We start from the raw sequence: 12980 nt of genomic DNA on the forward strand, positions 1-12980 counted from the left end.
TCTACAGAAAACGGTGCGAGCTTTCTCGGCCTGTGGTAGATCGCTGAAGTAAAATACGTAGAGTATACATACGTTAACCTTCAGCTTCGTGGTTAAACTATTGATAAAAAATAAATCATTCCAAATCAAGTGTGTGTATACCACGTGATAAATTACGTCATGTATGCTATGTCGGAAGGGGACATTTTGCTAAAAATAATGACTTAAATCAAAGATAAATTTTCGTCTACTACACTATTTTAAATAAAACAAAAGGCAGTCTATGCCGCTTGAAGAGCCCAGCCTTCGCGTTATTGCCGAAGTTTGATTAGTTTCATCAAACACTTCGACAAACCTGATTCCAAAATAATGTTTTGACAGTGCTCAGTCATGGTGAAATGTTGTTAGAAACTAAATTCTCAATCTAACTCTGGTAAAAGACCGAAGGCGGGGCTCCGTAAGCGGCGTTGACTGCGCTAAAGTCTTCACTCGAAGCAAAATATTGTCTTCCGACGTAGCATTTATGACGCAATTTAACACGTGGTATCAGGGGGGAGAATCGAGCTTAACCTTAGCATTCAAACAACATGGCGATTTAAAATTTTGGAAGCCAGTTCAAACCAGGCTCGGTCTAAGAAGATTCAGTTCACTCCCTCGACTTGCGGCATTTACCGATTCTGCCTCCGAGACAAGTTCAGAGTCTTATTATCTGGATCCTGCTGTGTCATTTTTTCTAGACCTAATGACAGCTGTGCGTACGGTAAATTTGTCTCGGGTTGCTAAATAGCGTTAGCCATATTTGCGTTTACGTACAGCAAGACTGTCTTAAATCACAAATGAAGATCTAAACAATAGAGTATTATCATGTCAGGAGAAACTAGGATTTAGTGACACAACAAACATAACAGTTCTAGATCGGCCCTATTTAACAACCTGTAAAGTATTCGTCCTATGCCTGCAACCGTTTAAACTATGTTTGATCGAACCAGACATTATTTTCAAATACGAGTATACAGGAAACATCATTCATCTACTTTAAACCTTTATCATCATTACAATCTTTTGTCAACATTTTTTGACAAGACCGATCTACCGTTGACAATTTAAGTACTAATTAAGTGCGATCAGTTTCGCTTCTGGTAACGATTGATTAAATATGAATGTGAATATTTCTTTATTACTTGTTTTAATGCATCCTCAAATTTAAACAGGTACACCAAAAACTACAAAATAGACGATTTTCATCCACAACATCGCGTCACTGTAGTTTTTTTCTCAACCGTATCTAGATGAAAACACAGCGAAATCAGATTTGGCAGTTTCAAAATACCTCATCTGGATAATGATGATGTCGCACAGTGTTACGGAAACCTTTAATCTCTCAGAAAGAACAGATACAAACACGAAACAAAATTACCGTAGGTAATGAACGCCTCTCTCAATAAATGGCACCTAACCTTAGCCACTTATTTGCGTGCACTGCTCCTTAGCATTGTGCATAAATACTAATTTTGAAGCAAATACGTCATTACGGGTTTCTAGACGGATAGCTTGTGATCAATACACATTTATATTGTACCAACTTGACACAACAATCATGAATAGTGTTGCTAATCGTCAAAACAGGCCAATATTATCGAGGGATCCTAACCTTAGCCGTGCCTTTTAGTTCGTTTTCCTCTCGAGTCGATGCCGATGTCCGAATGTTTGACAAAACTACAGCATGTTTCATGGAGATCCAAGTACCAATGGGTGTGGAATTTTCTCTAGCAGGTTTTTCACAATATGCCAGTGTCTAAACTGGCTTCCAAAATTTTAAATCGCCGAAAAACTCACCTTTTACATGGGCGCCGCCATCTTGTTTGAATGCTAAGGTTAAGCTCGATTCTCCCCCCTGGGTATACACACACTGAAATCTGTAGCTATAATATTTTGTGTATACATTGTTTGAATGAATTTGAATTATTATCAACTAACACGAAACCTTACATTCAATACCAAATTACCAATATTAAATGCGGTCACCGAAACAAAATGTAACAATTTGACTATGACAATAACTATCTGAAATATGAAATAAATGGATACCTCTTAGAACTATTACATTCATGTAAAATCGGTAAATTATTCAAAATAAGTTTCAAGATTCAACTTGTGTACATTTTCATCTTTATATTGTTATTCTTGTTTGTATTTCTCGAACATGCACTATTACTTCCAAATAAGATTTACCATATTGAATGCAATTGTTTTAATTTAACAAAAAGGATAAATAAATGTCGAAAACAATGGTTGTTATGGATTGGATTTATTTACAGAATATCCAGAAGGCCATAGCCCATGTGGACAAATATATATACAATATAGTGTCATCAGGTGATTCCATGCATACAAATTACAAAACTAAACAACTAAAAATAACATAAATATCAAATACGCAAATACATCAACTTCATAAGTTCAGTCAATAAAAATAGTTTATACTGCAATCTATTAATTAATTAATTAATTAATTAATCAATTAAAATAAAGTTTAATATGTTTAATCACATATAAGTGGAAATAAAGGGTATACATGTACATATATACAATAGTTGTGCTATGATGATAAGAGTTATGTTTGCAAATATCTGTAACTCCCTATATCGGACAACCTATACAAAACGAAACTATAGGAAGCCTTAGGGAAATCACTAAAACTTTAAAAATCACTTTTGTAATAGTCTTATCTGAATCAGGTAAGATAAGATAATAACTGTTAATGTAACATACTTCAGAGAATCATTGTACATGAACACTGTGTGTACATATTCAGTATATTAACAATAAAGACAGAAAGTATGTGTCGAAGTGAAAAGTTATATTCAATAAATACTTATAGATTTAAGCAAGCATGCGTTCTTTTCTTGTTTCAGGTAGAGATACTTCACCAGAAGTATTTGCATACATTATTATTGCAACTATCACTTTCGAATTTGTTTTACTAAATAATAAAAGCTGAACACTCACTTATGTAACAGTACTTCTATGTAAAAGTATCTCATACATGTTTGTTAAACGAGTAAATAGTCATAACTAACTACACAATACAAAACGTTACATGATAAACGGATAGATCACAATACACATGCAACAATTAGGACGCATACATGTCAACTGATCTAACTAAAAATGCATTGTAAACATATATACTAAGATTTCTTAATATGCCTTCTTTATCAGATGTAATTAATTGGATAACCTTTTGCATGTTTGGTCTACGTCTATAAACTAGTGGTATATATTAACGTCTTATGTCAGAGGAAGACTAATAAACTAGAACTCCGCGAGTCGGATGTGTCGCCTGACGAATTATTTACTGTCGACATTATAGCTGTTAGATTGGCATTTTATTCATTTATAGACAATGATGTTGCCATTTAACTTTCAAGTGTAGGTGGCATTTGAACCGTCAATCAGATATACCTACGGAATAAGTTTCAGGTTGAAACCTCCTATAGTTTACGAGATATGCCACGGACAAAACCTAAGCAAGAAAATTAACAAAGGGCAATAACTCTAAAAATATGGCAGCAAGAGTAACGGTTCTTGTGCACTGCACTTGCCCTCAATGAGATCTATCTAGCTATGAAGTTTCAAGTTGATACCTCTTATATTCTTCAAGATATGCCCCGGACAAAACTTTAAGCATGAAAATTAACAAAGGGCAATAACTTTAAAACTAAGAAAGCAAGAGTTACTGTTATTGTGCACTGCACTTGCCCTCAATGAGATATATCTAGCTATGAAATTTCAAGTTGATACCTCTTATATTCTTCAAGATATGCCCCGGACAAAACTTTAAGCATGCAAATTAACAAAGGGCAATAACTTTAAAACTAAGAAAGCAAGAGTTACTGTTATTGTGCACTGCACTTGCCCTCAATGAGATCTGTCTAGCTATGAAGTTTCAAGTTGATACCCCTTATATTCTTCAAGATATGCCCCGGACAAAACTTTAAGCATGAAAAATAACAAAAGGCAAAACTCTAAAAATATGGAAGCAAGAGTAACAGTTCTTGTGCACTGCACTTGCCCTCAATTAGATCTATGTACATATGAAGTTTCAAGTTGATACCACTAATAGTTTAGGAGATATACCCCGGACAAGCGAAAATGGGACGCGGACGCCGCCGCCGCCGCCGCCGACAAAAGTAACCCCTATGCGTCGTCTTTTCAGGCGACACAAAATGACATGTGTGGTAAAAGAGGGGGGGGGGGGTACCTGTAATGACAGATCAGTTTTATTTATTCATAAAACTCTAATATGAATTTTCCAATTTATTTCATAAATAAACTTGTCATTACACTAAGGATTATTTCCGATTCCCCAGCAGTACCCAGGCAGTGGGATTCATTTAAACACCATGCTGTCAGTTATACAATGTAGCAATGAAGTATGAATTCATAATTCTAAAAAATCTTTTGCCTTTCATTGAGGCAGTTCATATTATGTTTATTTGAAGTTTTTATATACAACATGTACTTTCCACAGTACCACATAGACAGTACTTTCCACAGTACCAAATATATAATACTTATTTAAAAAAACAATAACTGCGATCCGCAAGAAAATAGAAATACCAGAGTTTCTACAGTAGAAGTGTTTCCTACACATTCATTAACTCTGTGTTCACTGTTTTCAAATAATAACGAGTAAAAGTCACCCTTGACCAATCCGCCGATTCAATGATCTGTTGCAATGATGCTCCTTTGAAAAGAGCCCATGATGGACCTACACTGCGTGTCGAGTGTCCTCTGATTCTCCCTGAAGACTTGTTTTCTAATTTGTAACAGAACTAGACCAATACAACTAACCGTCTAGATATGGTTTGGGGTGAAACTGGTTAATGAGGTTTCTTTCTTGCCAAGAACAATTTTACAACATCCTCGCCCGACTCTGTCTGTCTGAAAGATTCAGTTTTCCTAAGATAATAAGTCAAAGCACGTTTAGGATCCAAAAACTTGTTTTGAGTTAATGCTGGTACAAAAATGTGTCTATCTTGTTTGGATAAGCTAATTCTAACAAAAGTCACACCCTGCTTCTAAACCTTGACCGAACCTTCACCATTTGCAATGACTGAAGGTCACTTCACCTTCTAAATGTTGTGATAGCCAGTAAAAAAACGACAAAAACTTCAGAGGAGCATCCTGCAACGGCTGAAATGGTGCTTTCTTAAAACATCCTAAAACAAGAAGATCCAATTCAGGTACTAAGCGTTTTACTGGTGGCCGCTCGTTAAAAACAGCTCTAAGCAAGCGGATAATAAAAGGGTGTTGACCTATTGGAATGTTTTCAACTGTTTGTAATACTGATGACAGCATTGATCTGTAACCATTAATAGTCCTGTACTAAAGCCCTTTATCGAATAAAAAGGTAAAAAAATCAGGACAGTTATCTAAAGTGACAAGATAGGGATCAATTTCCCTTTCACCACACCAGCTAACGAACTGTCTAAATTTGCTTTTGTAATCTTTTTGCGTGCCTGATCTCCAGGATTTTGCCAATAACTTTCTAGTTCTTTTAGAAAAACCTTTTGACGAGAAACCTCTGTCAATAACAACCATGCAGTCAAATGCAATGTTTCTGGATGTGGATGGTATACCTTTCCCAGGCACTGTGTTAAAAGATCCTGACTGCATGGAAGTTTTCGCGGGTAAGCTATTAGCAGATCCAACAGATATGTTTACCAATGCTGTCTCGGCCAATGTGGAGCAATTAGGATCATTGTACATTGAGAATGTTGTAAGTGACTCAGTACTTTGGTAATTAACTGTATTGGCGGATAAGCCTACACAAACATGTTCTGCCATACAATTGACAGGGCATCCATTGCAAAAGCTTGAGGATGAGGGATCCATGAACAAAAAAGTGGTGTTTTCCTTGTTCTGAAATGTGGCAAAGAGGTCCAAAGTTGGTTGACCCCAGAGCCTGAAGATTTTCCAAGCCACTGCATTGTTTAGGGACCTGACTATATTTTTTGCCTGACTATTTCCCGGCTCAATGTGCCCGTCAATACATTCTTTACCCCCTTAATATGGACTACTTTAAGTTTGATTTCGCTGTTCAAAGCTATTTGCCATAGATCCCTGGTCAGATTGCACAACTGTACATAATTCATCCCACCCTGGTAGTTTATGTATTGACATACAGTTGTGTTGTCTGACCTGATTAGGACATTGTGACCCCTCAGGTGAGATAGGAATTGCTCAAAATCACAGCCAGCATTTCCAGGGAATTGATGTGCATTAACTTCTGTAGTTTTCTCCACTGACCTTGACAAAACAGGTTGTTCATGTGACCACCCCAGCCCCATTTGCCACTGGCATCTGTGGTTACTGTCTGTGGAGATATTGCTCTTTCTGAAGTGATCTGCCCTTGGAAATGTTCTGATCCAGTAGCCACCAATTTAGACTGGATATTAACCCAGTAGTAACTGGATCTTTTACCGATAGTTACATTCTTGAAATACTCCAATTTTGTAGCAAATGAAGCTGAATTGGTCTCATGAACAACCTTGCATTCGGAATCAGTTCCAGGCAAGATGCAATCATTCCTAAAAGAATCATGTAGCTTATTGCACTGATCTGAGCCTTGAGAAGATTGGATACTGCTGACTTTAGATTTGTTAGTCTTTCTACTGTCGGGTAAACAATGCCGTTTGCTAGATCGAACCCCTATGTAAACTAGTTTCTGACTAGGTGGTAACGGATACTGAGAATCATTGCTCTGTTTTCTACGATCATAATCTTTGATTTGTTTGCTACTAGCCAATCGTCTAGGTAGCTTGCAAGACGAATATTTTGCTTTCTTAGATATGCAACTACCACTGAAATTATTTTCACAAAAACTCTGGGCGCACTGGTTTGTCCGAAGCAAAGAGCCCGAAACTGGTATACCACTCCTTGAAACAGAAAGCGGAGATATTGACGGTGGCCCTTGAAATTTTTTATATGAAAATAGGTATCTTTTAAATATATCTTTATTGCCCAGTCTCCTTTCCCTACCAGATTCAGAACTTTTGACCAAGTGTCCATTTTGAATTTCTTTTTGAGGAGATACTCGTTGAGGCTTTTCAAGTTTATGACCGGTCTCATTTCTCATTTCTTTTTGGGTACAAGGAACAATGTACTGTAAAAACCTGAATAAATATCCCTCTGGTTCACTATATCTACAGCTCTTTTTTCTAAAAGACTGTTTATTTCTTCTTTAATGATACTCTGATCTTTTAAGGGAACTTTCGTAGCCTTTAAACCCCGAAAAATTGGTTTCTTTTGCAAATTCTAGCTTGTAACCTTGTTTGATTATTTCCAGTACCCATTTGTCTGTGGTTATTTACTCCCGTCCTAACTGGAAATGAGACAGCCTCCCTCCAACGGGTATCTCCGGATTTTTTTCCAATGATACTTACAGAGTCATTTTTCATCTGTCCTTCCAGATTTTGCTCCAACAGGTCCTCGGCTTGAGGTTGCAGATCGTCTGGAGTAGCTGTTGTAACCCCCTCTTGATCTTGCACTGAACTGGCTTCTGTTCGGATACTTGGTATCCCTGGACAATTGAGGGATACGAAAATTGTTCCAACTGTTACTTGAAGTTGTGGAAGTAGAAGGTTTAGCATTTTGATTGTAAACTGGTCTCTTATTTGACTCAGACTGATAACTTGAACATTTTATTTTAAGGACCTTCTTTTTCAAATCAGGAATCAAATCGTCAATTTGCTTCCTTTTTTCTTTCCGACCTTTCAGTAACGCTTCCAAGCCAGTCCCAAACACACCATCACCAGTCAGTGGTAAATTTGAAAATTCGACATTGTTTTGCTGTTCAAACAGCAGAGTATCTGTCATTGCCACAGACCTCCTTACAATATGATGTAAAGCAACCGCGCGACCAATCTGATCTAGGCACTTTGTCGACATAGCGAAAATGTCCTTGACCAGCTGTATGATCTTTTCCCTTTTCAAAGGCATCGGACTCGATAAACTGTAGCAAGTTACCTAAACTCTGCTGGATGTACATTTGTATGACTAGACTCAAACGAGCTGCTTGTTGGCCTTTATAACTAATTTTCTCGATAATTTTTGCTAGCTGTCCGAACAAATTTTTCCATTAATATTTTGCAAAAGCAGTCTTATTTCCGTATCTCTTAGACAGACAACCTTTCACTAAATCATCTAAAGATGAAACTTCTAACAATATTTCTGACTCTGAGTGAACAGGGAACTGGTCAAAATTTTCTTCAGAAAATGACAATAAAAAGTTTCGACCTGTAGCTGTTTTCCAGGACCTCAATTTGTGAATTATCTAGAACAAGGCCTTCTTTCTTGTCAGATTTTTTTACAATGGCGTCGTCGCCAAACATGTCATATAAACACTTTTTCTGTTCCTCTGACAAGTTAGTTTCTTTTTGTGTTCTCTTTTCGACCACACATGGCTCTGTTACCGACTCATTGTCGTCATCAGAGTTCTGGCTTGATATTTGACCACATGCAAATATAGACAAATTGTCCCTATCATCATCCGACTCTGCCTTAGAAACCTCAGCTCGACTTTGTGAGGAGACTGGTACACCATGCTGTTCCGAGTTTGTCTGTTTGTTCTGAATTTGAGTTCCAACATTTTTTCAACATAACTTCAATGACAGAGAAACGCCTACTCAGTTCACCATATCTGGAAGGTTTCTTTGGTCTTTTAGTGTTTCTGTCATTAGAACGTGACACCGAAGGCAAATTTTAATCATTTTTGCCAGTGCCCACAAATTCACGTAACGGCGACGGGTTTGTCCCGTCCAAGTACTGGTCCACCATAGAGAGAATTTCTCCATCCTCGGTCGATTTATTCGACGCCATGACCAGCAGACATAAATCACACAGTCTTAACTTGATTATTAACACGTTGTCAATAATCCCAAATAAGAGAAACTGAAGCATGTGGAGTTATCAGGAAGTGACGTACCGGTGTTAGGGTAAATATGTTCACTTCCGGTTAAAAAGTCTAAAATGGGGACCAGAAAGAGAAATCCTTAGTGTAATGACAGGTAAGTTTATTTATGAAATGAAAATGCTATATTGTTATAAAACAAAGCTCTACTAGAGAGACTTCTAATCTTCCGTTCCAGTTTTGGATAAAATTATCATTTAGTCTCTGTTTAACATAAGCAAGAAATATTTTTTTTCATTCCCTACTTCTTGGAAGAGCCATACATCATAAAAACCGAGTGAACTCAACAGATCTCGTAATAACGAACACCAACTTATCTTATTAGGGTACCTTTCACAGTCATTCAATAAAGTAAGATATATTTTCTTATTAAAATTACTACCACATGTACGTAATAACTTAACCCAATACTTAATAATATTATTTTATGTAATTGTCTGATAGTTTACACGTCCAAGCTCACTATAAATAAAATCATTCTGTGTACTTCTTTGACACCCAACAATCTTTTACAGTATTGCATATGTATTCGCTCTATGGCGTTGCCTTTGACAAAACCCCAGACTTCCCGACCATAATTCAGAATGGGCGAAATAAGCTTATCAAACAAATCTAACTTGTGTTTAATAGTAACGTCCGTAAATTTATACAAATACTTGTTCATCTTAAAAATTGCTTTTAAAGCTTGACCAGCAATTGTATTTTGGGCATCTGAAAATGAGCCCCCGGAAGTAAACACAGTTCCCAGATAATTAAACTTATTAACAATCTGAAAAATATTTGCCGGCAGCGTTCAATCGGAACTCCTCGGCTAGTATCAAGATATGGCCTCTGATATAATACGGGTCGTAAGAAAATAGTCCATCATGGTCGACAAAGAAGATGTTCAAACAACCAAGAGATATGTTAGTCAAAAGACAGAATGAGGAGCGAACTTTTACCACTTATTTGTGTGTAAGTGTTATTTTTATACTTATTGTATTTTAATAAAATATAAAAATAGTTTTAAAAGAGCCCTAATGAGAAACTAATTGGAAATGTCATTAATTCTTAGAGGATGGGGTAAAGTTTTTTTTTCATTTGACAGATTCTAATATATTAAATAACAATTTTGAAGCTCCAGTGAACAGTGGCAAAAATAAAGAAAACAAATATTCTATTTGATTTTTTTTAATAACAAATAAGTCTGAATCTGACTTTACTTAGATCGATAATAGGTTAGACTTTCTTTCTCAGTGTATTTATCTCATACATTTCATATCATTAACTTTAATTTTTTATAATTAAAATTTATATTCTTTTAACCAAGGATGTATGGTTTATATGTCCGTGAGTGTTGGTATCGAACAACTTAATGTAATGGCACAATTGAATGCCTCGGCCCTGTTCACTAATATAGTTCTCTCTAAATAAATTAGATCTTCATGCTATTGGTTTAACAAAATGAGTTTGAACGCATGAACCAGCACACATTTCTTTCAAGACTAAATTCTATGATATCCACCAGTGGTGGTGATGCAGAAACATTGAAAAATGCTGACATTTTTACTGTGCCAATGAAATGCAGACATTTAAATTTTAATCTTATTGTCATTTTCAGAGAAGAGTATGGTACCAGGGGTGCAGCTGACTCTTGATTCCCAGCTTGTTCTAATGAAAAAAGGCAGATGAGGTAATGGTTGTGCGATTTTCGAAATTCGGACAATAATTTAACAGTCAAGTATCCTATTGGTTTAAGCCCAAAAGTACCTGCATGTTTGTACAATTAACCGACAAGGATTGACAGTATTAAAATATCAACATTGTAGATGAATTTAAACACTTACCAGTAATCCATAGCTAAAAGCTGCTCTCTCACAGATTGACAGTTCTTCTTGGTCATTCTTCAAAAGCCCAAAGGAGTAATTGAATTAAATTTACACATATAATTAATTATAGGGCTTAAAGCAATAGCAAAAAATATTTTCATCAACAATTGAAATCTGTAATATCATGTGTGACCTTATATGACTAGTTGGAGGTATTTTTACCAAATTTTCAAACTTGTGAAAGACTGTGATCTGATATTATGTCAGCAGTCTAATATCTACATTTGCACAATAATTGCCAATTGGCTCGTTTAAAGACAAAAATAAAAAAGGTGTCAGAACAGTAAAACTGTGAGGATGCAGCTTTAAATTGGTGTTGCAGTTAATGTTTTGTGAATACTTTTCTGTTGTTGTACAGGCTTTTAAAATAATTGATCTGAAGATATAATTCCTATTATTGTTGTATTTTCTGTTTTCTATTTCAGGCACTGGAATCCGAATCTAATCAAAAATGCCATTGTATGAGGATTGACCTGCAATGCATGGAAATCATCTAACACAACTGCAACGCCTACCTTGGAAAAATGAGTGCAAGATGGAAACAATGCATTCAGTGGAACATCTTGTCATCTCAAATATTTGATGACTTACATACTGATGTGAAGTTGAAGATAAACGTCATCTGTTGGTCCGTGATTATTAAATAAATCCGAACATATATTTTAAAAGGGTTATATGGTAAAGGATTTATCTACGCTTAAAGTGTTTTTCCTATATTATGGAGGGAAGATAACTACAAAAACAGAAACAGATGGCATCGGCAGACCAAATAAAGTAGAACTATTTTGTTCAGTTCAATTTTTAAGGCTTAAGAAAATCCGTTAAAAGGGCACATCCTTGCAAATGCCATATATTGTAAACTGGGCTCTTTAAAATGTGAAAAGGTGAAAGTGGTCTATAGGAGAAGTCTCAAATTCAAGGTTGTGAGTTCAAGACCTCCAAGATACTTTCTCTTGACCTCAGGAAAAGGATGCCAATACTTGTTTCTACTTAGGCAACAGACTTAAGAGTGATTTTGTAAGCTTCCAGCTTGCATAGCAATCTGATAAGGCATAAAATAAGATACTAGCTGACTTGCAAACAGTTTGTGTTGATTTATTTTTCAGTCAGTTGGAATGTTTATTAGAAGTGATGCGTATTGCTTACTGCAACCAATATTTATTTTCTTAAAATTTAAATTTAAATTTAACGAACACATAACATGACTTGTGATTTTACAGATGCATGTTTATTTCGTTGATTGTATGAGTTTATTTTCTCAAATGATGTAATAAAAGTTATTCTGAATGACTGTCCTTTTTGTTTGAAGAAAATGTGTTGAGATTTTGGCATAGCATAGTGTCATCATCATCATCATCATCATCATCATCATTGTTGTGTACAAATAAAACATTCAAAACAATGTATTAAAACCCAAACTGTCAAGCCAAGTACTCAAAGAGGCACAAGGATATTGCTCAAGAGACCGGTAATATATTTAGACAAATAAAATGCAAAGAAAGATCTATCATTCTGACACATGGTAATGCTTTAGATAGTCCTCTCATTGTGTGGTTATGGTTAAAGTGGAGACATACAGTATTTTTTGTAATGAAGACTTAAATTTGTATGGCAACTTAAAGCCATATATGGGGATTAAATGCCAGAAATATTGTGAAGTCTCCCAAAAGACTCAATGCACTTAAAAGGGCTTGGCACAGAAATGAAAGTAAAAATGGGAGCAAAACCTAATTTATCATTAATTTTACATTGGATTGCATACAGATGGCTCTGTTATTACTTTACTAATATTAAAAATAAAATTAAGAGACATGTTGATCCAAACTGTAATTATTCTTGTATGCATTTTATGGAGTTGGACATAAAAGAGTCATTTGGTGAAGAGTGATCTAAAGGCTAATTATTCAAAATAGATTAAGTATTATTGAAAAAGTCTGGTATACATTGCTGAAAAGCTAAGTAACCTGGCTAAATATTTGTTTAAGGCTTCTATTAACAAAAAAATAAATCAGTTGAGTATCTTATCAGTTACTCTTTTGGTGTTGTTGTTTTTAATAAAAAATGACAATTTACTCAAAGATACTGAGACTAATAATTATAGATTAAGACAAATATAATGTGTAAGGGAACTTCTAATGAGTGGGTTTTAACCACAG

This window comes from Mya arenaria, chromosome 6 (assembly GCF_026914265.1).
Source record: "Mya arenaria isolate MELC-2E11 chromosome 6, ASM2691426v1".
In the NCBI taxonomy this organism is placed as follows: domain Eukaryota; kingdom Metazoa; phylum Mollusca; class Bivalvia; order Myida; family Myidae; genus Mya; species Mya arenaria.